The following is a 27,815-nucleotide window of genomic DNA, read 5'->3' on the forward strand; positions in this document are numbered from 1 at the left end:
TGGCGCGTGCTGCCAAGATATGCTCCTTCCTGTTAGGGTACGCATCACTTCCTCTCACCCTGCCCTGAGCTACTGCCTCGCTGTCTCACAGTCACTCTGACACCATTCCCATTCTTTTTCATGTTCAGTTTCTCTTCCTCTCTTCCTGAGACTTACTGTTCCTAGATTTTTGTCTCTTTGAATTTCCTGCTATTTTATTTTATTTTATATTATTTTAATATCACTACTGTATTACTCTCCATTGTCGTGCTCATGAGGTCACTTTTGTATCAGCCTGTTTGGTCGTTTTGTCATTTCTCCATCTTTCTCACATTCTCCCTCCATCTCCCATCTCTGTCCATATCTGCTCTCCCAAAGCTCTCCTTCTCATCCTTTTCTTGTCCTCCTCCACCTCCTCAGCTGCTCTCCCTGAAGACAGAGTCAAGGCAGTGAGGCAGAACAGCCACCATGTTCCATCCTTCTCTCATCTCCAGCTGCGGCAGCACTTTTTCCTTCTCTTTCTCTGTTCATCACGCTCTTTTCTTCTGCCTTTTGCATAATCTGTTCCTCATTTTTTTTTCCACTTTCAGATGACTTTTAAGAGTGATCATGGATAGCCCCATAAGTATTTAGACAGTGACATTGTTTTGTTTTTATTTTTATATTGATTTTGTCATGTAGGAATTACAGCATTTGTGCAAACGGTTCCCCCATTTTCAGTAAGGGAACAAAATAAATATAACAAATCCATTTAATAACACTATGGCACCGAAGCTTGAATCATCTGCAAATCATGAACAACTTTGAAGGAGGCTTTTGTGGTTATGAATGGAGAAAATGTCTGTACTGCAACTATGGTGTGTTATAGCTTCATGTTGGAGTGGAACAGAGAATTTTTTGTTTGCTTTGCCTTCCAGCACATGGGAGACTTGAGCCTAGATTTAATTGAAGTTGTTTGTTTGATGTGTTTTATTTTCTGAAAATCATGTTCTGTTCAATGCCACCATGAATCTGTGACTGATGGTGCAACACGCAAAAATTGCACAGCCACAGATGCCTATAAATCCTTCAGTGTTAGGTGGGTGTCTTGGTGGCTCCCATCACTTGTATCATTCTTGCAGTGCCAATTTTTGAGACATACATGGTCCAGATAGATACATTTACTTGCAAGGCCATGCTGTTTGCATTTCTTGATGGTTGATATAAATGATGTCCAAGGCATATTAAGTGACTTGGACTGTTGCCTCACTGCAAGAAGTTCAAGGGTTCGATTCCAACCTGCGGCCATTCTGTGTGAAGTCTGCATGTTCTCCTCATGTTTGCGAGGGTTTCTTCCGGATGCTCCGGTTTCCTCCCACATTTAAAGACATGCAGGTTAGGTGAATTTGAAACTTTATAATTGTCCATATATATATATATATATATATATATATATATATATATATATATACTCAGCAAAAATATAAACGCAACACTTTTGGTTTTGCTCCCATTTTGTATGAGATGAACTCAAAGATCTAAAACTTTTTCCACATACACAATATCACCATTTCCCTCAAATATTGCTCACAAACCAGTCTAAATCTGTGATAGTGAGCACTTCTCCTTTGCTGAGATAATCCATCCCACCTCACAGGTATGCCATATCAAGATGCTAATTAGACACCATGATTAGTGCACAGGTGTGCCTTAGACTGCCCACAATAAAAGGCCACTCTGAAAGGTGCAGTTTTATCACACAGCACAATGCCACAGATGTCGCAAGATTTGATGGAGCGTGCAGTTGGCATGCTGACAGCAGGAATGTCAACCAGAGCTGTTGCTCGTGTATTGAATGTTCATTTCTCTACCATAAGCCGTCTCCAAAGGCGTTTCAGAGAATTTGGCAGTACATCCAACCAGCCTCACAACCGCAGACCACGTGTAACCACACCAGCCAAGGACCTCCACATCCAGCGTGTTCACCTTCAAGATCGTCTGAGACCAGCCACTCGGACAGCTGCTGAAACAATCGGTTTGCATAACCAAAGAATTTCTGCACAAACTGTCAGAAACCGTCTCAGGGAAGCTCATCTGCATGCTCGTCGTCCTCATCGGGGTCTCGACCTGACTCCAGTTTGTCGTCGTAACCGACTTGAGTGGGCAAATGCTCACATTCGCTGGCGTTTGGCACGTTGGAGAGGTGTTCTACTCTATGCGAAGGAGATGTGTTGCACTGCATGAGGCAAATGGTGGTCACACCAGATACTGACTGGTATCCCCCCCCCCCCCCCCCCCCAATAAAACAAAACTGCACCTTTCAGAGTGGCCTTTTATAGTGGGCAGTCTAAGGCACACCTGTGCACTAATCATGGTGTCTGATCAGCATCTTGGTATGGCACACCTGTGAGGTAGGATGGATTATCTCAGCAAAGGAGAAGTGCTCACTATCACAGATTTAGACTGGTTTGTGATCAATATTTAAGGGAAATGGTGATATTGTGTATGTGGAATAAGTTTTAGATCTTTGAGTTCATCTCATACAAAATGGGAGCAAAACCAAAAGTGTTGCATTTATATTTTTGTTGAGTGTATGTGTGTGTGTGTGTGTGTGTGTGTGTGTGTGTGTGTGTGTGTGTGTGTGTGTGTGTGTGTGTGTGTGTGTGTGTGTGTGTGTCATGATCTGGACTCTTTGCTTTGTGTTTCTGTTGTGCCATGTTTAGTTTAGATTCTAGTTTTGTTCTGCTTAGTTTAGGTTTTGATTGTTTTGTCTGTGTGTTATTTCTCTTGCTGGATTTTTTACTGCTTGGGCTTTGTCTGTCCCTATCTCTCTTGTACTTCTCTCTTGGTGTTTGGTGGTGGGTGTCATACTCTGTTTGGGCCACACCCTGTTCTAGATCATTCCACACGCCTGTTTCTAATCTGCATCTCATCACCTGGGTGTATTTAAGCTCCACTGGTTGCACTTGTTCCCCGCCACATCATTGCGCCTTGTGCCTTCACTTCCAGCTCTGTGTTCTATCCTTCAGTAAACATTTTTACTAACCAGAACTACTGTGTTGAGTCCTGCAATTGTGTCCAGATGTTTCTGTCCATCAAACATGATTGAACGATCTGGCCACACAGTGGACTCAAGTGCATTCCAGGGGGCGGTACGCCACCATAGCCGCCAGCTAGCACAACAAGATGACTATCTTACTGCACTGAGCTCCGGAATCAGCAACCTCGCTATGTGGTAAGACACCTTCATGACTTCCGTGAGTTCTTAGATAGAGCAACTTTTTGCTACCGTTTCACATCAGGCCTGCTCTGACTCAGCACCTGCCTCAACCAGTCAACCACTTCCAAGTCCAAGTGCTGCCCCGCCGGCATCTGCAGCTGCGCCTGTATTCTGCAATCAGCTGTCACGACCAGAGCGTTTCTCCGGAGAATCCGGAGACGCTAAGCCTTTTCTCACTCAGTGTGAACTGCATTTTGAGTTAATGTCAGCAATGTTTCCGTCCTACCAGATGAAGATAGCATTCATAATAACTCACCTGACCGGCCGGGCAGCGGCGTGAGTGTCGGCAGAGTGGAGCAGGCAGTCACCATCATGAGGCTTGCTCCAGGCTTTCAAGACTGCGCTCCTCCAAGTATTCCAGCACACGTCACGAGGCAGCCCTGATGCATCTTAAGCAAGACAGCATTTTAGTCGCAGACTATGCCATCGACTTCCGCATCCTGGCTTCAAAGACTGAGTGGAACCCAGCCGCGCTCCAGGACATGTTCTTCCAGGGCCTCTCTGATCAGATCCAGAACCAACTCATCGCCATAGATCTCCCGGAAGATCTGGATGAGCTCATTGCTCTCGCCATTCACACTGACCGCCGTGTGGCAGACTGACCTTGGGGAGATGCTCGCCTCCTGGCTCAGTGCTCTGTTATGCCTCCATCTCGACCCACCGGACCGTCTCATCTCGGTTCAAGCTCACCTTGCAATTCTTCGGAGGAACCCATGCATCTGGGTCGCACTCAGCTGTCCATGGAAGAACGTCAGCGCCGTAAAGACCAGGGCCTGTGTTTTTACTGTGGGCAGGCAGGGCATGTGGTCACAGATTTTCAGTCCAAGGGTGTCCCCGTGCGGTCAAAACCCGGTATTACAGGTGAGTCCGAGCTCCATTTCTTCTGTAATTCCTCAGAACATAATCTCTGCTAAATTCTTCTCTGAGTATTCATCCTTTTTTGTGCCGGTGTTTATTGACTTGGGCTCTGATCCTAATCATCTCTCGCCAGGTCCCTGCACTTTAAGTTATACAGCCTCTCACTCCCTCTGGTGGTGCATGCTGTTGATGGCCATGAGCTCGGTCATCTCATCCACTGTACACAGTCAGTCCAGCTAATTATTGCAGGGAATCACTCTGAGACGATAAGTTTTCATGTATTCGACAAAATGACTCATTCAGCGATCTTAGGACACCCCTGGTTTAAGAAACACAGCCCACAGTTTAATTGGTCAAAAGGACAAATTAGTTCTTGGGGATCTGCCTGTGCGGGTCGCTATTTAATCAGGTCCGCTGATACTGTTTCTATGCCTAATCCTGATCTCACCGGTGTTCCATTGTGTTATCACGATCTCACAGAGGTTTTCAGCAAGACCAAAGCTAAATCTCTATCTCCACATCAAGCTTACGATTGTGCCATTGAGCTACTTCCTGGTACCAGTCCTCCTCAGGGAAAACTGTTTTCTCTGTCTTCCCCTGATCGCATTGCAATGAATGATTATATCCAGGAATTGTTAGAGGCCGGCTTGATTCGGTCCTCATCTTCGCCTGCTGGGGTGGGGTTCTTTTTCATGGAAAAGAAAGACAAGTCACTCCGCCCATGCATAGATTATCGTGGCCTCAACAACGTAACAGTCAAAAACCGTTACCCACTGCCTCTCATTATCACCACATTTGAACTGCTAGAGGGTGCCACAGTCTTTACAAAGCTTAATTTACATAATGCATACCATTTAGTGCATATCAAGGAAGGGGATGAATGGAAGATGGCATTCAATAAATACCCTCAATGGCCACTACAAGTACCTTGTCATGCCATTCGGTTTAACGAGTGCACCTGCAGTATTCCAGGATCTGGTCAATGACGTCTTGCGCGAGTACTTTGTATTTGTTTATCTTGATAACATTCAGATTTTTTCCCTGGATGAAGAAACTCACACACAGCATGTCCACTCAGTTCTTGAGACCCTGTTACGCAATCACCTATTCGTTAAAGCTGAAAAATGTGAATTTCATAGACCCATTGTGTCATTTTTAGGATTTGTAATTGCACAAGGAGAGATCCGAACGGATCCAGAAAAGGTGGCAGCAGTACGAGATTGGGTGACCCCTAAGAACTGAAAAGAGGTACAAAGATTTCTTGGATTTGCTTATTTCTACCGTAAATTTATCCGTAACTTCGGTTCCATGGCTGCACCACTGCACGTCACCTCATCCCTCCGGGCCTTTCACTGGATGCCAGAGTGTGATGAGGCCTTTCAGGTCCTAAAGAATGGCTTCACAGCGGCCCCCATCCTCTCTCTCTCTTAGGTGGTCTGCTCTTGGGCAGGTCCAGCATGCACAACCGCACACCATCTCTCTTGATCCATCGCCATCTCCTTTATGATGTGATAGCCACACCCTTCTTGTATGTTGTCCAGCATTGCCAACCTCTTCCTTTCTCTCCCTCTCTTTCCATCTGCTCTCCCCTCCAGCACTGTTCTTAACATTCCTTCTGATCTCATGATGTGGCCAATCCATCGCGCTTTCCTCTTCCAGATTGTAACTTTTAGACTTCTCTTTTCTCCAGCTCTCCCAGTACTTCTTCATTTCTCACGTGCTCTCTCCAGCTGATCTTTTCCATCCTCCTCCAAAACCACATCTCACAGCTCTCTAGTCTCTTCATGTCCTCTTTCTTCAATGTCCAGGTTTCTGAGCCATAAAGGAGTACACTCCAAACTAAAGTCTTGATTAGTCTCTTCTTCAGGTTTTGGTTGGTCTTTCCAGTGAGTAGCGCTTGATGTTTGTTGAACACATCTTTTGCCATAGCAATTCTTTTCCTCACTTCTTTTTTGCTACATCAATCATCTGTGAGCAGGCTTCCAAGATATTTGAATTGTTGGACTTGTTCTAGTACCTGGCCATCGATGTTGATCTGCGACTGCTCATATTCACCTTTCCCAATCTTCATTACCTTTGTCTTGGTCTTGTTTATTCTCATTCCGTATTGCTCCACCATCTCATTTAGCTTTGTCATGATGGTCTGGAGTCCTTTTGCTGTGTTCGCTATCATTGCCTGATCGTCTGCAAGTCTCACAGCTTGGATCAAGTGTCCTCCCATCTTCACTCCTTCTTCCAGTCCTTCCATGGCCTCCTTCATCATTGCCTCTGCAAAGATGTTAAAAAGCAGCGGAGACAGTAGGCAGCCCTGTCGCATTCCTCTTCCGATGATACATGGTCCAGCCATCCCCTGGTCATTTCGTACTGTTGCCGTCTGTCCCATGTAAAGGGCTTTGATCAATCTCCTCTCCCTCCAATCTGCTCCCAGGTCTTTTCAAAACGGCCATCAGTTTTGTCCAGTCCACCCGATCGAATGCCTTGGTGTAGTCGACAAAACAAACATAAACATCTCTATTGTGTTCAATGTTACGTTCTGATAATGTTCTCATGATGGCCACTGCCTCTCTTGTTCCCATCCCTTTCCGGAAGCCAAACTGGTCCCATCCAATGTAGTCCTTCGTTCTGGTTCTCAGTCTGTTGTTAATTACTCTCAACAGGATCTTTGATGCATGGGAGATGAGGCTGAGTGTTCGATGTTCTTCACATCTCTGTGCATTGGGTTTCTTCTGCAGCGGCACGATGATACTGCGCAGGAAGTCCTCAGGCCATGAGCCAGTGTTATATATGGTTTTGCACAGAGTGATAAGGTGCTCCTCTCCTTTATCTTGCAGTGCCTTGAGCATCTCTGCTGGGATGCCATCTTCGCCTTCTGCTTTGCCGGTCTTCAGTTCTTATATGGCATGTAGTATCTCACTTTTCAAGATGTCCGGGCCAAGTTGGTCCCTCTCTACCTCTTCCTCTTCTTCCATCTCAATTTGCTCAGGACTCTCTTCTTTGTTGTAGAGCTCCTCTATGTACTCCTTCCACCTCTCAATGATCTCCTCTGGTTCTGTCAATAGTACACCTTGCTTACTCATGATGGTCTTCGTTAACTGATTCTTGTTTTTCCAGGTCAGTTTTTTCAACTTCTGGTACATTTTGTCAATCTGTCTAGCTCTTTCCAAGTCTTCTATCTCTTTGCATTGTTCCTCCCAATACTTTTCTCTCGCTGCATCTGTACTTCTTCTCAGTTCATTGTTGAGCTTTCTGTACATCCTCTTTCCTTTCTCTGTGTTCACTTTTTTTCCACTGTCTCCTCTCGTCCATCTTTCGTATCATATTTTCTGTCACCCACGGTTTCTTTGCTCCCCTCCTCTGTTCTCTTCCAATGGTCTCCTCTGCACTTTCAGTAAGTGCTTTCTTTAAGATGTTCCATTGTTCATTTGCACCTGTCTCTGTGTTTTGGTTGCTATGTAGTCTGATTCTGACTCCATCATTTAGTTTTTCTTTGGATTCATCTTTCAGAGCTTCTAGGTTCCACGTTTTGTGGATGTTTGATTTTCTCAGTCACTTGAGTTTCAGGTTGACTTTCATTGCAACAAGGTTGTGGTCTGAGTCCGCATCTGCACCAGGAAAGGCCTGGGCGTTATTTACACTGTTGCGGTACCGCTGATTCACCATGATGTAATCTAACTGCATTCGTCTCATGTCTCCTGGGGCCTTCCATGTGTACCTCCTACGTTTGTTATGCTTGAACCATGTGTTTGTAATGCAGAGCTCGAGTAGCATTTGTCCTCTGTCATTTCTGCTCCCTAATCCATACTTGCCAGCTACGTCATTCTAACCTTGCTCTCCCACCACCGCATTTAGGTCTCCCATTACAATGACGTAGTCATCTCCTCTTCCTTTCCTGATCGCATCCTCCACTTGTTCATAGACTTCCTCGACGTCTTCATCCTCGTAGTCTGTTGTTGGTATGTATACTACAGTCATCACTATGTCTACTGGTGATCCTCTCAGTCTCACTCTCATCAGACGGTCGCTGATGCATTCCACTTTTCTCACACTCTGACTAGTTGTTTGGTCCAGTAATATCGCTACTCCCCGCTGGCTCTGTTTTCCTCCAGAATGGATCACTTGGATGGATCACACAGGCTTTTAAGGTGGCAGTAATTAAACCATTACTTAAAAAGCCATCACTTGCCCCAGCTATCTTAGCTAATTATAGGCCAATCTCCAACCTTCCTTTTCTCTCAAAAATTCTTGAAAGGGTAGTTGTAAAACAGCTAACTGATCATCTGCAGAGGAATGGTTCTATTTGAAGAGTTTCAGTCAGGTTTTAGAATTCATCATAGTACAGAAACAGCATTAGTGAAGGTTACAAATGATCTTCTTATGGCCTCAGACAGTGGACTCATCTCTGTGCTTGTTCTGTTAGACCTCAGTGCTGCTTTTGATACTGTTGACCATAAAATTTTATTGCAGAGATTAGAGCATGCCATAGGTATTAAAGGCACTGCGCTGCGGTGGTTTGAATCATATTTATCTAATAGATTACAATTTGTTCATGTAAATGGGGAATCTTCTTCACAGACTAAGGTTAATTATGGAGTTCCACAAGGTTCTGTGCTAGGACCAATTTTATTCACTTTATACATGCTTCCCTTAGGCAGAATTATTAGATGGCATTGCTTAAATTTTCATTGTTACGCAGATGATACCCAGCTTCATCTATCCATGAAGCCAGAGGACACACACCAATTAGCTAAACTGGAGGATTGTCTTACAGACATAAAGACATGGATGACCTCTAATTTCCTGCTTTTAAACTCAGATAAAACTGAAGTTATTGTACTTGGCCCCACAAATCTTAGAAACATGGTGTCTAACCAGATCCTTACTCTGGATGGCATTACCCTGACCTCTAGTAATACTGTGAGAAATCTTGGAGTCATTTTTGATCAGGATATGTCATTCAAAGCGCATATTAAACAAATATGTAGGACTGCTTTTTTGCATTTACGCAATATCTCTAAAATTAGAAAGGTCTTGTCTCAGAGTGATGCTGAAAAACTAATTCATGCATTTATTTCCTCTAGGCTGGACTATTGTAATTCATTATTATCAGGTTGTCCTAAAAGTTCCCTGAAAAGCCTTCAGTTAATTAAAAATGCTGCAGCTAGAGTACTAACGGGGACTAGAAGGAGAGAGCATATCTCACCCATAATGACCTCTTTTCATTGGCTTCCTGTTAATTCTAGAATAGAATTTAAAATTCTTCTTCTTACTTATAAGGTTTTGAATAATCAGGTCCCATCTTATCTTAGGGACCTCATAGTACCAATAGAGCGCATCGCTCTCAGACTGCAGGCTTACTTGTAGTTCCTAGGGTTTGTAAGAGTAGAATGGGAGGCAGAGCCTTCAGCTTTCAAGCTCCTCTCCTCTGGAACCAGCTCCCAATTCAGATCAGGGAGACAGACACCCTCTCTACTTTTAAGATTAGGCTTAAAACTTTCCTTTTTGCTAAAGCTTATAGTTAGGGCTGGATCAGGTGACCCTGAACCATCCCTTAGTTATGCTGCTATAGACTTAGACTGCTGGGGGGTTCCCATGATGCACTGAGTGTTTCTTTCTCTTTTTGCTCTGTATGCACCACTCTGCATTTAATCATTAGTGATTGATCTCTGCTCCCCTCCACAGCATGACTTTTTCCTGATTCTCTCCCTCAGCCCCAACCAGTCCCAGCAGAAGACTGCCCCTCCCTGAGCCTGTTTCTGCTGGAGGTTTCTTCCTGTTAAAAGGGAGTTTTTCCTTCCCAATGTCGCCAAGTGCTTGCTCACAGGGGGTCGTTTTGACCGTTGGGGTTTTCACGTAATTATTGTATGGCCTTGCCTTACAATATAAAGCGCCTTGGGGCAACTGTTTGTTGTGATTTGGCGCTATATAAATAAAATTGATTGATTGATTGATTGATCACTCTATACTTGTCACTGCTGACATCCCCGTCTCCTTCCACCTGGTCTCTATCAGACCGAGCATGTTCAAGTTGTTTCTCTCCATCTCTCTCTTGATGTTTTCCAGCTTCTCAGCTCTTCGCATGCTTCGCACGTTCCATGTCCCTACTTTAAGGGTCTTCTTGTTGCAAGGATTTCGCAGGTTGACGACCAGGGAGGCCCTACTCCCTCCCGTGCCGGACGAGGCTCCCTGCCCCTGTTGAGGCATGGCTCCATTTACGTAGTTGACTAGTCTACTTCTACTGCTACGGCTATGCATGGTTTGACTTGGGATGTAATACTGGGGTGGTTTCCCGTTGCCTTCCACAGGGAGTGATGGTGATAAAGCGGTCACTCCAACTATCTGCTAACCCTCAGAGGGCCTCACCACCGGATGCAGTTTAATGTCATAATGCCCCCATCCTACTCCTTCCTAACCCGCCTGACAGTTCGTGGTTGAGGTTGATGCTTCTGACATAGGTGTTGGAGCGATCTTATCTCAAATTGAAAAAAATTACACCTATGTACTTATCTGTCAAAGAAATGATCTCCTGCTGAACATAATTATAACATCAACGACCGGGAACTGTTGGCGGTTAAAGTGGCCTTGGAGGAGTGGCACCATTGGGTGGAGGGGGCACAAGTACCATTCTTAGTGTGGACCAATCACAAAAATTTAGAGTACCTGCACACAGCTAAACGGTTACATTCTAGGCAGGCTCGTTGGGCCATTTTCTTTAGCCATTGCAGTTTTGTACTTTCGTACCATCCCGGGGCCAAAATTGGGAAACCGGATGCGCTCTCTTGACAGGGAGACCCTTCTATTGTTCCGTCTGAGCCTTGTACAATCCTTCCCGCTTCTTGTTTTGTTTCCGCCATCACCTGAGACATCGAGACTAAGGTCCTTTCCACTGTTCGTGACGTTCCCATCCCTCTGGGGTGTCCTAAAGGGAAACTGTTCGCTAAGAACCTGATTCGCTAAGAGGGGAAGTCATACGCTGGGGACATGTTAGCCGGTTTGTCTGTCACCCCGGCATCAAAAACACCATGCAGGTTATCCAGGAGAGGTTTTGGTGGCCTCGTTTGCATTCCGATATTACCAATTACATTAAGGTGTGCCAAACATGTGCTATGCATAAATCCTCCACTCGCTCACCACAAACTTCTGCCTTTACCTGTTCTGACGAGACCATGGTCACACATTTCCCTCGACTTTGTTACAGGCCTTCCGCCCTCTAAGGGGAATACGGTAATACTAACTGCAGTTGATCGTCTGTCAAAAATGGCACATTTTGTACCCTTGCTGAAATTACCAACCGCCAAAGAGACCACTGAAGCTTTGTTAACTCACATATTCAAATTACATAGTTTCCCGCAAGACATTGTCTCTTATCAAGGGCCTCAATCTATATCTCAGTTTTGGAAGGAGTTCTGCCATCTGCTGGGGGTCTCCTCCAGCCTAACCTTGGGACACTACCCACAAGCAAATGGACAAACAGAAAGTATCAATAGAGAATTGGAAAAGGGCCTACATATTCTAGCATCTCCACACCCGGCCACTTGGGCCTCTCAGTTAGTATAGATTGAACTTGCACATAACTGCTTGCCATCTGCATCCACAGGTTACTCCCTGTTTCATGTGTCCCATGGATTTCAACCATCTTTGTTTCCCTCCACAGACTGGAAGTCTCATGTGCCCTCTGCCTTGTCCCTCATTGTTCGCTGCCAACAAACCTGGGAGTGGACATGTTGGGCTCTGCAGCGTGTTTCATCCGTCTATAAAGTCGCAGCCAATAGGAAGAGGTCTCCAGTGCCTGCTTATACCATGGGTTAGAAGGTCTGGCTCTCCACGCATCACCTGCCCATCCGAGGACTGCCCAGAAAGCTTGCTCCCAGGGTTGTTGGTCCTTTCCCCATTTCCAAAGTGATTAATCTTGTTTCTGTCCGTCTACATTTGCCCAGGTTCATGAAGATTCACCCTACCTACCACGTCAGCCATGTGAAGCCTGTCCACACTAGCTCTTTGTGAATGTAGTTATCAACATCCATTGTCCACTGTTGAAACCTAATATCCCTTATTTCTCCCAAAATATTAGTCCAATCAACTTTCTGTTTTTGGTGCGTTCATCCATGACCCAAAATACACAGACAAACAGCAAATATCAGCTCTCCCCAGTTTCTCTGTCAAAGCCATACACATGCATGCATGTGTACATGTACAAAGAGGCCACTTGGATTTTAATATAGAGATTATCTTGTCGAATTAATGAATTAAAGACTCATTTGTTTTCCCTGTTTTATCATTAGTGTTATGATGTGTTTTTATTCTTGTATTCTTTTATGGTCATCTTTTTATTGTGTTTTAAATTTTTAATTCAGTTTGTTTTTTGTTTTATGTTGTGTGAAGCACCTTGAGACGATTTCATCGTGAATTGGTGGTATATAAATTGATAAATTTGATTTGAATTTGATTTGATTACTTATGGTGTGCAGTCCAGACCTGTTGCCCATTGAAAATGTGTGGCACATTATGAAGCGCAAAATACAACAACGGAGACCCCGGACTGTTGAATAACTGACGTTGTACATCAAGTAAGAATGGGAAAGAATTCCACCTACAAACCTTCAACAATTAGTGTCCTCAGTTCCCAAACGCTTATTGAGTGTTGTTAGAAGGAAAGGTGATGTAACACAGTGGTAAACATACCACTGTCCCAGTTTTTTGAAACGTGTTACAGGCATCCATTTCAAAATGAGCAAATATTTGTACAAAAACAATAAAGTTTATCAGTTTGAACATTAAATATCTTGTCTTTGTGGTGTATTCAATTGAATATAGGTTGAAGAGGACTTGGCAATCGTATTCTGTTTTTATTTACATTTTACACAATGTCCCAACTTAATTGGAATTGGGGTTGTACTTATGGACTAACTGCATATTTCATTTACTCCTCTTTTTTTTTTTCTCTGCCTCTAATTTTTATCCTTCACCTTTGAACCTCTCTTCTATTGCCCCCTACACTGGTAAAAATTGCTGGAGGTCATTCTCATCTTATTCTTCTTCAAACTCATGTTTTTCCGGGTGTTGTTTTTCCCTTTCTAAGTTTGCTTTGTTCACTTCCTCTGTCCTTGCTTCCTTCCTGCCGAGCATCAAAACTCCAACTTGCCACCATACGTCTGCTTGGCTTATTTACCCTAAGATTCCCATCATCTTGGCCCTCTCTTCTTATGTAGTTTTTATCAGTGTCACATGCATATACATGAATATGGTAATGCCTGCCTTGGCCTCTTCCTTTGCCCACAGCGCTGTCACATCACGTCCGCAGCATGTTGAGGGGCAGTACATGTTCACTTAAAAAAAAGAAAAGAATAAGATGCTCACTTCCAACTTACACAAAAGACAAAGCTAAAAGTGCATATAGTAAATCAATGAATAGCTTGGTTAATTAATACATCACAATGATTCCGCTGACATTCATCAGGGATGAGTTCTGGTTCATAATGTTCAAAGCATGTATGGTCTGGGTGTTGCCACCCTTGACTTCATGGATGATGCTGTGATCTTTTCAGATTCTGACTACAGCACTCAGGAAGCTGAGAGAGGATTTGGAGTGTCTGGGTTTACGATTGTCCTGGATCAAGGGCCAGGCTTTTCATGGTTTCTAGGACAGCTATCTGTATCATTCATGTCTGTGGGTCTTCAGCCATTGAGATCAGGAAACATCTAAGAAGACTTGGCGTCATGAGGTCACTGTACTCACACCCACGCAGACAGACAACCCCACATTTATAAAACAGCCATCTCTCTGCTGCAGACAGGTGAAGCATGGTCTTCTCTAGCCATAGTAATTTTCCAGTCTGATGGGGATTTGAACGAAGGATCCTCTGGTCTCGAGCATACCTTACCACCTCCCCGTCATGTACAGATACACTTCTGATGGAAGTCATTGAAAGCCTGTATTTATTCTTGATCCAGGACAATCACAAATGTTGTCTTGAGCATGAAGTCGATACATCTGCAGTAAAATGAAGGTCCAATCCTTTAGGGTTCCGGTGTTTCCTATATTTATGTCTGTGAGACTTGGACACTTACCAGTTACCTAAGACTAGATGCCTTTGATAGTACAACCCCAATTCCAATGAAGCTGGAACGTCGTGTAAAATGTAAATAAAAACAGAATACAATGATTTGCAAATCCTCTTCAACCTATATTCAGTTGAATACACCACAAAGACAAGATATTTAATCTTCAAACTGATAAATATTATTGTTTTTGTGCAAATATTTGCTCATTTTGAAATGGATGCCTGCAACACATTTCAAAAAAGCTGGGACAGTGGTATGTTTACCACTGTGATACATCACCTTTCCTTCTAACAACACTCAATAAGCATTTGGGAACAGAGCACACTCATTGTTGAAGCTTTGTAGGTGGAATTCTTTCCCATTCTTGCTTGATGTACGACTTCAGTTATTCAACAGTCCGGGGTCTCCGTTGTTGTATTTTGCGCTTCATAATGCACCACACATTTTCAATGGGCGACAGGTCTGGACTGCAGGCAGGCCAGTCTAGTACCCGCATTCTTTTACTATGAAGCCATGCTGTTGTAACACGTGCAGAATGTGGCTTGGTATTGTCTTGCAGAAATAAGCAAGGACGTCCCTGAAAAAGACGTTGCTTGTATGGCAGCATGTGTTGCTCCAAAACCTGGATGTACCATTCAGCACTGATGGTGTCATCACAGATGTGTAAGTTGCCCATGTCATGGGCACTAACACACCCCCATACCATCACAGATGCTGGCTTTTGAACTTTGCGCTGGTGACAATCTTGATGGTCCTCTTTTGTCCAGAGGACACATCGTCCATGATTTCCAAAAACAATTTGAAATGTGGACTCATCAGACAATAGCACACTTTTCCACTTTTCATCTGTCCATTTCAAATGAGCTTGAGCCCAGAGAAGGCGGCAGTGTTTCTAGATGTTGTTGATATATCGCTTTCGCTTTGCATGGTAGAGTTTTAACTTGCACTTGTAGATGTAGCGACAAACTGTGTTAACTGACAATGGTTTTCTGAAGTTTTCCTGAGCCCACGCGGTAAGATCCTTTACACAATGATGTCAATTTTTAATGCAGTGCCATCTGAGGGATTGAAGGTCACTGGCATCCATCGTTGGTTTTCAGCCTTGCCGCTGACGTGTAGAAAGTTCTGCAGATTCTCTGAATCTTCTGAATATATTATGGACTGTAGATGATGGAATCTCTAAATTCTTTGCAATTGAACGTTGAGAAACATTGTTCTTAAGCTGTTGGACTATTTTTTAATGCAGTTGTTTACAAAGTGGTGATCCTCGCCCCATTTTTGCTTGTGAATTGCTGAGCCTTTTGGGGATGCTCCTTTTATACCCAATCATGAAACTCACCTGTTTCCAATTAGGTGTTCTTTGAGCATTCGTCCACTTTCCCAGTCTTTTGTTGCCCCGTCCCAACTTTTTTGAAGCGTGTTGTAGGCATCCATTTCAAAATGAGCAAATATTTGCACAAAAACAAGAAAGTTTATCAGTTTTAACATTAAATATCTTGTCTTTTTTGGTGTATTCAATTGAATACAGGTTGAAGAGGATTTGCAAATCATTGTATTCTGTTTTTATTTACATTTTATGCAATGTCCCAAATTCATTGGAATTGGGGTTGTAGGTCTCATTGGAAGATCCTTAGGTACCCCTGGAATGAACATTCAGATGAGGAGTACTGTATCACTTGCATTGTAGGGATTGTCAGGTATGACACTCCAGTAAGTAGTACCTCAGTTCTGATAACTCCAGCGAAAGGAGAAGGCCAAGTCGGCCATGGGCCAGAAGTGGGTGCCTTGCAGAACCCAACAAAATAATTTTTTCCCCCAAGCCCCTGGACCTAATAAACCTGACTTTGAATGTTAGTATTACAAATATTGGGATACAATCCATGTTCATTTATTATTTGCTCATTAATGGAGACAAGTATTTTTTTTTTTTTTTAAAAAAGCTCCACTTTCATCATTTCAATACATGTATTTTAGGTTTACACATTTAAGTGAATGTAAAGTCTTTATTTTGACTGAAGTGCCATAAAAAAATTCTTTTGGGGAATTGTGCATGTAATGACGTTCACATATACTGTATGCTAAAATTCAAAGTTTACTGACTAAGCTAGAAGTTAATTAATATGGCATAAAATTTTGTGTTTTACAAAATGTGGCAATTTACAATTTGGGGGTACTCTAATTTAAGTAGTGTTTTGACTCATTTAAGTGGTCAAAACATGGATTGCGTCCCAATATTTTCAATGCTAACATTAAAATTCATGTTTGTTAAATCCAGGGGCATGGGAAAAAAAACTGATTTTGTTTAGTTGTGGCCCATTGAGGCTTTTCAGGTTTCAAATCAAATCAAAATCAAATCAATTTTATTTATATAGTGCCAAATCACAACAAACAGTTGCCCCAAGGCGCTTTATATTGTAAGGCAAAAGCCATACAATAATTACAGAAAAACCCCAACGGTCAAAACGACCCCCTGTGAGCAAGCACTTGGCGACAGTGGGAAGGAAAAACTCCCTTTTAACAGGAAGAAACCTCCAGCAGAACCAGGCTCAGGGAGGGGCAGTCTTCTGCTGGGACTGGTTGGGGCTGAGGGGAGAGAATCAGGAAAAAGACATGCTGTGGAAGAGAGCAGAGATCAATTACTAATGATTAAATGCAGAGTGGTGCATACAGAGCAAAAAGAGAAAGAAACACTCAGTGCATCATGGGAATTGTAGGGATTGTATTGCAAATCCCGCAAAACCTCTGAGAGGTCGCTGTGCTGCGAGATCTCAGTAATATAGAGAACTGCATTGATACGCTCTGATCACGCTTCACTTTAACCGCTGCACACGGACAACACAATTAACATCACAACATAAAACTATTTTTATATTGTGCCTAAAACTCTTGTGAATATATTCTCTGGGTTTTTAGACGTTGTTATTGCATTTGTTTTATGTAAACATGCGAGAATCACAGTCTGTCTCTCAGTTATTTTCAACGGGAGCTGCTGTGAGCTACGCTTGCTTCCTGATCATGTCGTTCTGGGGGAAAGTGAAGTTTGCTCTTTAACGTCTTGATTATTGTTCTTTACAACACTGTTTGTCCTCTTTGTTCCAGACTAATATATATAATATGTCTGAAATTCGGTTTGCGCTTATTAAATTCCACGCAGATTAAACGTAGCAGACACAGATTTTTTGTTCTAATTGTTTTAGCAAGTTTTCAGGGTATCATGCAGCAGTCTCTTATTAACGTGATGAAAAGCATAAAAAATAACATTTTGTAGTATAATATTAATTTACAATTGTCATTGTGTGGATTCTCTATGTTGTTTTGACTGCAGCAACTCTCTGGCATGCAAGGGATTATGGGATACGTGAAAACCCTGAATGGCATAAAGAGGACACCCACAATTCTTACCTCATCGTGACCAGGTCCGCATAATCACAGGTACACCAAAATCAAAAGTCTATAACTGTTTTATTGTATGGTAAACAAGAAAATTGGGAGTTTGTCAAACATACTAAAATTGAAAAATCAATCTCAAGTTTCAGCTCTTTATTTTTACTGTCATACTGCACCAACAGGTCCAAAATACTTCATGAGCACAATCTCTAAAGCCCCTTTCACACCGGGGCTGCCTCGAGCTTCCTGTGTTGTCATGATGACGCAGGAATGTCTGTGCACTCTGATTTATCTTTTAGTTTGTATTTGTTCTTGTGCTGAGCTGCAGGTCTGTGCTCTGAGTGCTCTGTGCTCTGAGTTCTGTTATAGTTTATCTTTCCTGCTTTGACCGCGAGATGCGCGTGCACACGCGCGTGAATGAACCGTCTGTGAGTAAATGTGGAGATGTCTGGAGTTATACTTGATGTGGACATGTCCTGTCTCTGGCAATCAGTCTGTGAGCAGGACTTTTATGGACTGTATTTAAACACATTTGTGAGAGAAGACCGAGGAGCTGCTGCAGCGTTTTTTTCTGTGCTCTTAGTTTTTACTGCATTGTGTACACAGCGTCGTCATGACGACGCACGATGCAACTCAAAGCGACCCGTGTGAAAGGGGCTTAATAAGGAATAGTCTTTGTGAAATAATGCACAGGCATCATGTAGAATCTTGTCAACGAACTGACAGCCAAAGTAGGCGAATGTGTCTCATCTGATTGGTTGATATCGATAGAAGGCGTCGCTAGATTGGCTACCGCTAGGCTGCACGCAAGGTCTACTCGGCTCCACCAACGGTCAACTTGGCATGTGGTACAGCTCAGAAAGTGGAGAATGGGCCAATCAGAAGTTGGCAAAATCACATACCATATAATAATTCTGATTGTAAACCTTTATTACACTTATAAAACACAACTATGGCATATATATTCTGAAAGTACAGGTTGTCCTGAAAAAAAGAGACATAAAACTTGATTGTGGGATGCAGGGAGAGCTGTTAACAGCAATAATAAAGCATTTATGCCAGACGAGTGAACTGTCCAAAAAATGCCCTCGGACCCCAGAGGGTTAATGAGTATGCTGATGATGAAGGAAGTGGAGTGACTGGCTTTGGTTGAGCCGTGGATGAGGATGAAGATGCCCATGATCATGACGATGATGAACAGTGCTGGTGATAATGCCACTCATTCCGAGGGGTAATCGATTAGGTCAGCTTTATGAAGAGGTGAGGAGTTAGAGTTAAAACCCTGCAGACCGTCATCAGTTCACATCATTAGTCTGCTGGAATGACCAGCGGTGGCGATGGTAAAAAAAAGACAATGAAAAGAAAATCTATGTTCATCCAAGTTTTTTTGTATGTGCTTGGTCGCAGGAAGTGAAGGTGATGGTAATGTTGAAAGATAAGAAGAAATTGAGGATAAATATGAATGTGTGTGCGTGCATGCGCGTGCAATTTCAGTAAGTGACGCTGAGCAGCCAGCCATCTGTCAGCAGATTAATGCTGGCTGTGCTTAGAGATATTACCGGCTGACTTATTGCTGTGGTAACGCGCCTTCAATCCCAGGCGGCACAGCCACCATGTGACCTTGATGAAGCGGGTGAATGGGGGATTGCATGGATGCACATGCACATGGTCACGCACATGCACATGGATATTTTTGTGAATGCACACATACATCTACATGCAGCTGTGCACAGTGTGAGCAGTGCTTACAATACTGTTGCAGTCGCTCATGCACATGCCCTCCAGCAGTCGTGCGTGCCACTCACTCGTGCTGTAGTCTAATGGTAATCCACATGAAAGGTTTTATTGTGATCTTTCGAGTTCAGAAATGTGCTGCATGCACCTCTCTACAAAATTATTTCAATCAGCTAAATACAGACCTGCATCAATGTGAAATGCATCTGGTTTCTGTTTGTCTGTTCATTTCTCTACACAGAATGCTGCTACTATGGCAAATTAAGACAACACTTGCAATATACAAATATAAAAAACAGCTGCATGAATTCAACATGTACTGTTAGTTGTGTTAAAAAATGTCTTGTAAATTGACAAAATGGTTTCAAACATGGAGAACGCAAACAAATATAAACCGCAGCACATGCAACAATTCAGAGGTGGGACGAAGTCACTGTCAAGTCATTCTCCAGTCATCAGTCTGCAAGTCCCAAGTCAAGTCTTAGGGCCCTGTCCCACTGGCGTTTAGGAGGATTTGCGCATGAAATGAGGAGACAAACGCTGAGCGTTCGCAACAAAGGTGGGCGGAAATGACAAATGTCCCGGGGTGGATCAGCGAATACATGAGGAAGAAAAGCGGATATAACAGGGAACAGAAGTGAAGGCGAACGCGGAGGCGCCCCCATGAGGGGCACAGTGGCCGTGATGCACTCACCTCATCCGTGCCCACTCTGTCTGCATTAGAGGATGACATATTTTGGGAATTCCCGTGGGTCACGTGATTCCTGCGGGATTCCCGCGGGATGGGAGTCAAAATTTTATCAATCCCGTGATTGGGATGGGACGGGAATAAAAATGAACGGGAGCCGGCAGCGGAAATGCTCCTGCCATGTCCTGCGTATGTCTTCAGTATGTGTTCAGGCAGTGATGCGGATCTCATCTGGCTGCGGACATGCGTGCATCTGCGAATGATCACGGACGTGTTGTTGTGAAAGTGTCGTGACACGGACCCACAACAGGGGGCGGTAATGAACGGACAACGGATAAGCCAAAAGGTAGCAATTTAATGTTGTGAATCGCACAACGAAGTACAGACAATAACAATATGGTGGAATGTCAATTATACACAAGGTGACGTGTGGGCAGGCTCGACGATAGAAGACGTCTGGCGAGAGAAGAGCCGGATCCCACACAGCTTCCACCACCAACGGATCTGAAGAACACCGGAGCCGCCAAGCCCTGCGCCCCAGGTGGCCACTGTCTTCAGCAGTCAGACCCGGTACTGCTGGCAGAGAACAGAAACAGTATTGATGAGTGCGAGTTCGCAAACTCAGTAATCCCACAGTCTGTGTTTAGTTAGGAGGGAGCACCTCCACCTCCAATCACACACTCGTGCAGCTCCTGTTTAACCACTTATCTGGTTTGGGGAGTGAGGCGAAGCCGTCACAGTCCACACCAAACGCCAATCCCACAGATAAGAACACACCACAGGAAAACGGCTGCAAAGAAGTTCAGATTGTTACTCAATGTAAGTCAGCAGAGAAGTTACCTGAATGGTAGTTGATTTCTCGGCGAGGAGGTGGAGTCGCAGTCCGGCCTTTATGGAGATGGTGATGAGTTGACTGAGTGACAGCTGGTGCTGATGAAGAGTGACAGCTGTCACTCCCAGTGGCTCCGGCGCCCTCTCGTGCTTGAAGCCCGCACTTCAAGCAGGGCGCCATCTGGTGGTGGTGGGCCAGCAGTACCTCCTCTTCAGCGGCCCACACAACACGTGTTCGGATGGCGGCCGACTCATACAGGAATGTTACACCGTTATTGCGGTTGTTTGGTGGATGTGGGCCATTTTTGTGCGCATTCCATCCGCAAATCCTCCTAAACGCCAGTCAGCTTGCATACAATTGGTGGTCATTATGACTTGGGACTTGACTGGGACTAATTCATGACTTGAGAGTGACTTGATGGTGACTTCGTCCCACCGCTGCAACAATTTAATAGGATAACATGTTTGCTGCCAATTCACATAACGCACAAGAAAATACAGTCTCGCTGCAAATATCCCAACATAATGGAAGTACTTGCATCACAAAAGACGTTTCTGCGTAGAGGACAATTAATCTTTGTTCAGACTGCCAGTAAAAATCTGATTAACGTGCACATCTGATTTGAATCTAATCCCATGCTGCAGGTATGAACAGTCAAAAATCACATGGAATCAGTTTTGCTCCAAATCTGTTTTAACCCTCATTTGTAGGTGGTTTGAAATGTGATTCAGATCATATTTTTGCAAATCTATTTTGGTGTGAAGGTTCAGAATGGTTTCCAGGTGTATTTAGTTATGTCTGTGACTTTTGACGCTACATAAAGCTCTGAGGAGAGGCGATGTGAGGTGTGCTTAAAGGAAGTCACTGCCGGGTGACAGGTGTTGTTCAGCTAAACAAGCCCAAACTAACCTGTTTAATCACATGCAAAAATGGTCACAGAGGATACAGTGTGGAATAAAAGTCACTGTCAAAGATGAATGATGTACTGCAATGCAACAGCTGAAGGCAGGTGAAACACAGAGGTGTAAATACATACACACCACCAGACTTTAGAAGATCCACTTGTGTTGACCCTTTTGAGGCTCATCTGTAAACATTTATTTTTCTGTTATTCTGAATTATTGGCCTCTCTTCATTGGCTTCCTGTTAATTCTAGAATAGAATTTAAAATTCTTCTTCTTACTTATAAGGTTTTGAATAATCAGGTCCCATCTTATCTTAGGGACCTCGTAGTACCATATCACCCCAATAGAGCGCTTCGCTCTCAGACTGCAGGCTTACTTGTAGTTCCTAGGGTTTGTAAGAGTAGAATGGGAGGCAGAGCCTTCAGCTTTCAGGCTCCTCTCCTGTGGAACCAGCTCCCAATTCAGATCAGGGAGACAGACACCCTCTCTACTTTTAAGATTAGGCTTAAAACTTTCCTTTTTGCTAAAGCTTATAGTTAGGGCTGGATCAGGTGACCCTGAACCATCCCTTAGTTATGCTGCTATAGACGTAGACTGCTGGGGGGTTCCCATGATGCACTGTTTCTTTCTCTTTTTGCTCTGTATGCACCACTCTGCATTTAATCATTAGTGATCGATCTCTGCTCCCCTCCACAGCATGTCTTTTTCCTGGTTCTCTCCCTCAGCCCCAACCAGTCCCAGCAGAAGACTGCCCCTCCCTGAGCCTGGTTCTGCTGGAGGTTTCTTCCTGTTAAAAGGGAGTTTTTCCTTCCCACTGTAGCCAAGTGCTTGCTCACAGGGGGTCGTTTTGACCGTTGGGGTTTTACATAATTATTGTATGGCCTTGCCTTACAATATAAAGCGCCTTGGGGCAACTGTTTGTTGTGATTTGGCGCTATATAAAAAAATTGATTGATTGATTGATTGAATTATTTATGGTTTTACCTCAATTTAACTCTATCTGTGTCCCCACACAGACATGCAGATCAGATCTAGTCATGTTCTCCATTTGCATGCTGTTTTTGATGCTACAGCCTCTTGAATTGTAGTGTTCTGGCTCCTAATATATTTGCTAAAACCAGGGGATTTGATCATATTACACTGGTTTATGTTACACATCCATTTTCTTTTCTCTGGCATTTCCTAAATGAGCGATTACATCTCTATTTCACCTTAGTATTTCTTCTGGTTTTCCTGTTGATTAATGCTGACAAATTATATCTTATTTGTTGTCTTTCTGCTGCCTGCTCCTGTTTTCTCTCCATCCAGAAGTGGGAGTGGGTGTCTTCTTCTGCAGGTCTCCTATCGTGTACACCAGCATGGACTCCCAAAATTTCCTGTGTATTTGTCTAGTGTGTCAGTAGCATGGCCCAAGCAGAAGGTCACCCCTTTGAGTCTGGTCTGCTTGAGGTTTCTTCCTCAATATCATCAGAGGGAGTTTTTCCTTAGGGCCCCTTCACACATAATACAAATTTGGTTGAATTGCGCTACTGTGTTCCCACGTGCATGAAACCGTTGCAGCAGCATCGTTCACTCCTGCCAGTTAGTTTGATGTTTTCGTGGTTCACTCATACGAGCTGTTCCACTGTGATTCGCCCTGATTTGTACTTATTTGTACTATGTGTAAAGGGGCCCTTACCACTGTCCCCTGTGTGCTTGCGTTTGGGATTGGTAACGTTAGACCTTTTTTTAATTATGTACAGCACTTTGGTTGACTGCTGTTGTTTTAAACATGCTTTAGAAATAAAGGTTGAGTTGAGTTGAGCTGGTTTTCGCCTCCCTTCACTGGGTTCCTGTGAACTTAATGGTAAATTTTAAAGTTTTGTTGTTGACTTATAAAGCTCTGAATGATTGCGCACCCACCTATCTTGTAGAACCTGTTTGAAGCCTTATGTGCCTTCTCATGCACAGAGATTAAGGTGTCAGCAGGCTTTAGAGCCTTTGCATATCATTGTCTAGTTTATGTCAACAGACATTAGAATGTCCACTTGTGTTGACCCTTTTGAGGCTCATCTGTAAACATTTATTGATTTACTTATTTTTTTTTTGTTGCTCATAATTGTTGATGGTTTTACCTCAGTTTAGTGATATTTCTTGGCATATGTAATATCTTTGTACTTGATAGAGGATTTTAATTTGTGCTTTTGTGTTTCAACTTTTATCATTATTACTGTATTTTGATCTTTTATCATGGAGAGAACTAATTGATATCTAAAAAAAATTCATATGAATTCCTTAATTTTTAATATTATTATATGTTAACTTGGAAGAGTTGTGACCCCTCAGCCATCATGTGCTTTCTATATGAACAGCCTTCCACTCGTTTGTGGGTTTGTTTGTTGTACACATACACACACACACACACACACACACACACATATACACATGCACATTTATAAGTCAGAAATGAGCCGGCTGGTCCTGGCCTGATATAACATTCACGGTTTTATTCAGGCTTTACATACAGTATACCAGTCAGAAATATACAGTCAATGAAGGTCTGTCATGTACACCATAAAATCTGCAGCCCAAAACTGCAGACATTCAAATAAATATTACAAAGAGTGTGTATGAGTGTGTCATCTTGCCTGTGTGAAGTCTGCACTTGTGCCCAGATGTTACACAGAAAGCATGGTGTTAAAGGTTTACTGATGAATGATGAGATTACAGGGATAATTTTTCCTTACAGAGGGGCTGCCATCCTGATGCAAAATATTGGCGAAAATATCCGAAGCTTCGAAACTCCGCCAAACATCACCACTTTCATTCATCTCTCATCCCTCTCACTCCACAGCAGTTTTTCACACACATAAAGCTGATCTGCCGTAAACTCCTGAGGGGACGAAGTGGAAAAGTGAGAGAGACAATCCTGAGGTAGGCAACTCCAGGCAGATAAAAGTTGCTCTGTCGTCTGTCTCCTCATTTCTCACCACTTTTTTTTTTTTTTTTTTTTTTTTTTTACTGCCCAAATCAATCAATGAATTTAGTGAATTTTAGAACTGGGAACTGAAAGCATGCCAGCTCACATTCAAACATCCAAAACCCCTGTAGCAGCAGGTGGCAATGTGGTCAAATATGGGTGGCGCTCTGTCTGGACTACCACTCTATGTAATTAGATGAGTAATCGCTATTGACATTATGATAGATTAGAAAGAGCTTGAGAGGTCTTTTTGTGAACTCTGACATGGTTAGAATCTGTCAGTACAGCAGCACTGCTATCAGACCGGGTTGGGAGGAGGACAAAAGGAACATTTTCAGTTCAGACTAAGTGCAAAATGAAGTTGAAAGGAACTTTTAAAATGTACATTTTTACCCTCATTCAGTTAAACACATCTGAAACAATTTTCTTATTATTTAATTTTAAATGCAAAATTGATCACCCAGTAAATATATACACTATATTGGCCCGAATGTAAGACAGCCCTGATTATAAGATGCCTCCTTCAAGACACATTTTTAGAAAGAAAGCACTTTTATTTGAAAATAAAGCTAAAAAAGTGCATTGAGAGGGGAAAAGAGGCTCATTTGCATAAAGCAGAAGCACAGCAAACAGTGCAAACTGAAGAACCATGGCTTCTAATTGGATCATGACAGTCAATCACTTCTATGTAGGCAGAACGTTCTGCACTATCTCTAGGTGTTTGGACCATAACAAGTTCTTGTAATTAGTGAGGAGCTGTTGCAAACCTTTGAGAATGAAAACAGCCGAAGGACTCAGTGCACGACATAGTGTGATTCTGCTGCTCTCTTTAAGATAAAATCTCACTTACTGTAGTGAAAATAACGTGCATTCATTGTTGAAATACAATTTCGGCAACAACAGTCAGGGGGAGGAGTTCATGCTGACACAAACACAAGGGCTTCTGGGATAACTGCAAATAATGGTCAATAATAGTGCTTTATTGCCTTATTTGTGAATGTTTTATGTTGGTTCTTTGGAGAACTTGATACAACATGTAGACAAGTGAATGTGGTGTTAAAATACAGAGAATTAATACTCAGCACACTATCATGTTTATCTGTTCTTAGGAGAAATGGATAGTTGTTAGTAAAAGGTAGTGTCAATGTTCTTTTCAAGGCATTTTCATGCCACCTACTGTTGAATATGTATATATACTCAACAAAAATATAAACGCAACACTTTTGGTTTTGCTTCCATTTTGTATGAGATGAACTCAAAGATCTAAAACTTTTTCCACATACACAATATCACCATTTCCCTCAAATATTGTTCACAAACCAGTCGAAATCTGTGATAGTGAGCAGTTCTCCTTTGCTGAGATAATCCATCCCACCTCACAGGTGTGCCATACCAAGATGCTGATTAGACACCATGATTAGTGCACAGGTGTGCCTTAGACTGCCCACAATAAAAAGCCACTCTGAAAGGTGCAGTTTTGTTTTACTGGGGGGGGGATACCAGTCAGTATCTGGTGTGACCACCATTTGCCTCATGCAGTGCAACACATCTCCTTCGCATCATCCGTGAAGAGAACACCTCTCCAACATGCCAAACGCCAGCGAATGTGAGCATTTGCCCACTCAAGTCGGTTACGACGACCAACTGGAGTCAGGTCGAGACCCCGATGAGGACGACGAGCATGCAGATGAGCTTCCCTGAGACGGTTTCTGACAGTTTGTGCAGAAATTCTTTGGTTATGCAAACTGATTGTTTCAGCAGCTGTCCGAGTGGCTGGTCTCAGACGATCTTGGAGGTGAACATGCTGGATGTGGAGGTCCTGGGCTGGTGTGGTTACACATGGTCTGCAGTTGTGAGGCTGGTTGGATGTACTGCCAAATCCTCTGAAACGCCTTTAGAGACAGCTTATGGTAGAGAAATGAACATTCAATACACGAGCAACAGCTCTGGTTGACATTCCTACTGTCAGCGTGCCAATTGCACGCTCCCTCAAATCTTGCAACATCTGTGGCATTGTGCTGTGTGATAAAACTGCACCTTTCAGAGTGGCCTTTTATTGTGGACAGTCTAAGGCACACCTGTGCACGAATCATGGTGTCTAATCAGCATCTTGGTATGGCACACCTGTGAGGTGGGATGGATTATCTCAGCAAAGGAGAAGTGCTCACTATCACAGATTTAGACTGGTTTGTGAACAATATTTGAGGGAAATGGTGATATTGTGTATGTGGAAAAAGTTTTAGATCTTTGAGTTCATCTCATACAAAATGGGAGCAAAACCAAAAGTGTTGCGTTTATATTTTTGTTGAGTGTATGACATGGAAAAGTCAAGCACACAATTATAAGACAACTCCGTATTTTTCAGATGTACATATTTTCAGGAAAAATCCCCCACATTATTTTCGGGCCAATAAGGTATATACTTGGAAATGATTCTCTTGGATCTTGGTCCATGACAACAGTTTAATTAAAGTGGTGAGTTAAGTAAAGTTTGAAATCGCTTTCCTTTTTTAATACTATGGCTTTTTAGTTGGTTACAAGTAAAAAGCAACTGAATATAAAAAAGGGGAGGCTCCCAGACCTCCCTTAGGATTGGCTACATAATCGTTACTAAAGTAAGGAGCTTTGTGACAGATGTATATAAATACAGTAGTGAACATTCAGTCAGATTTATGTTGATGAATGAAACTTTGAAATGTTGCAGTCCTGAGGAGTCCAGTTATTTGCTACTGTTCTGCAGTACAAAGTTTAAAGTTTTTTTTTTAAGTAAATGACATCACTGATTGATTATTTACAGGGTAAAGGCTGTTTTGGAGATGTTTGCCAGTAACAGTCAAGAGTGAAAACTTTATGGGTAATCAGGGTCCTGCAGTAGTGTATATTGGGCAGTATTGTGCTGGAGAAACGGAATGTTTTGGTGAATTTTTTTGGTAAAGTGTCAGACATCAATAGCACCAATAGGTAAATAATCAGGATGGACACAGATTCGATACCTGATTTTACAAAACAAGGAAAGTCTGTACATGGAAAGTATGGTTGCAGGTTTTGTTGTTGTTGTTTTTTAATCATACTTTTCTAATAGTTTGTAGCATGTTAAGAAAGAAATCCAACTTGTACTGTAAAATATTTTCATAGAGGATCACCAAGGTATTTTT

This window comes from Thalassophryne amazonica, chromosome 4 (assembly GCF_902500255.1).
Source record: "Thalassophryne amazonica chromosome 4, fThaAma1.1, whole genome shotgun sequence".
NCBI classification, from domain to species: domain Eukaryota; kingdom Metazoa; phylum Chordata; class Actinopteri; order Batrachoidiformes; family Batrachoididae; genus Thalassophryne; species Thalassophryne amazonica.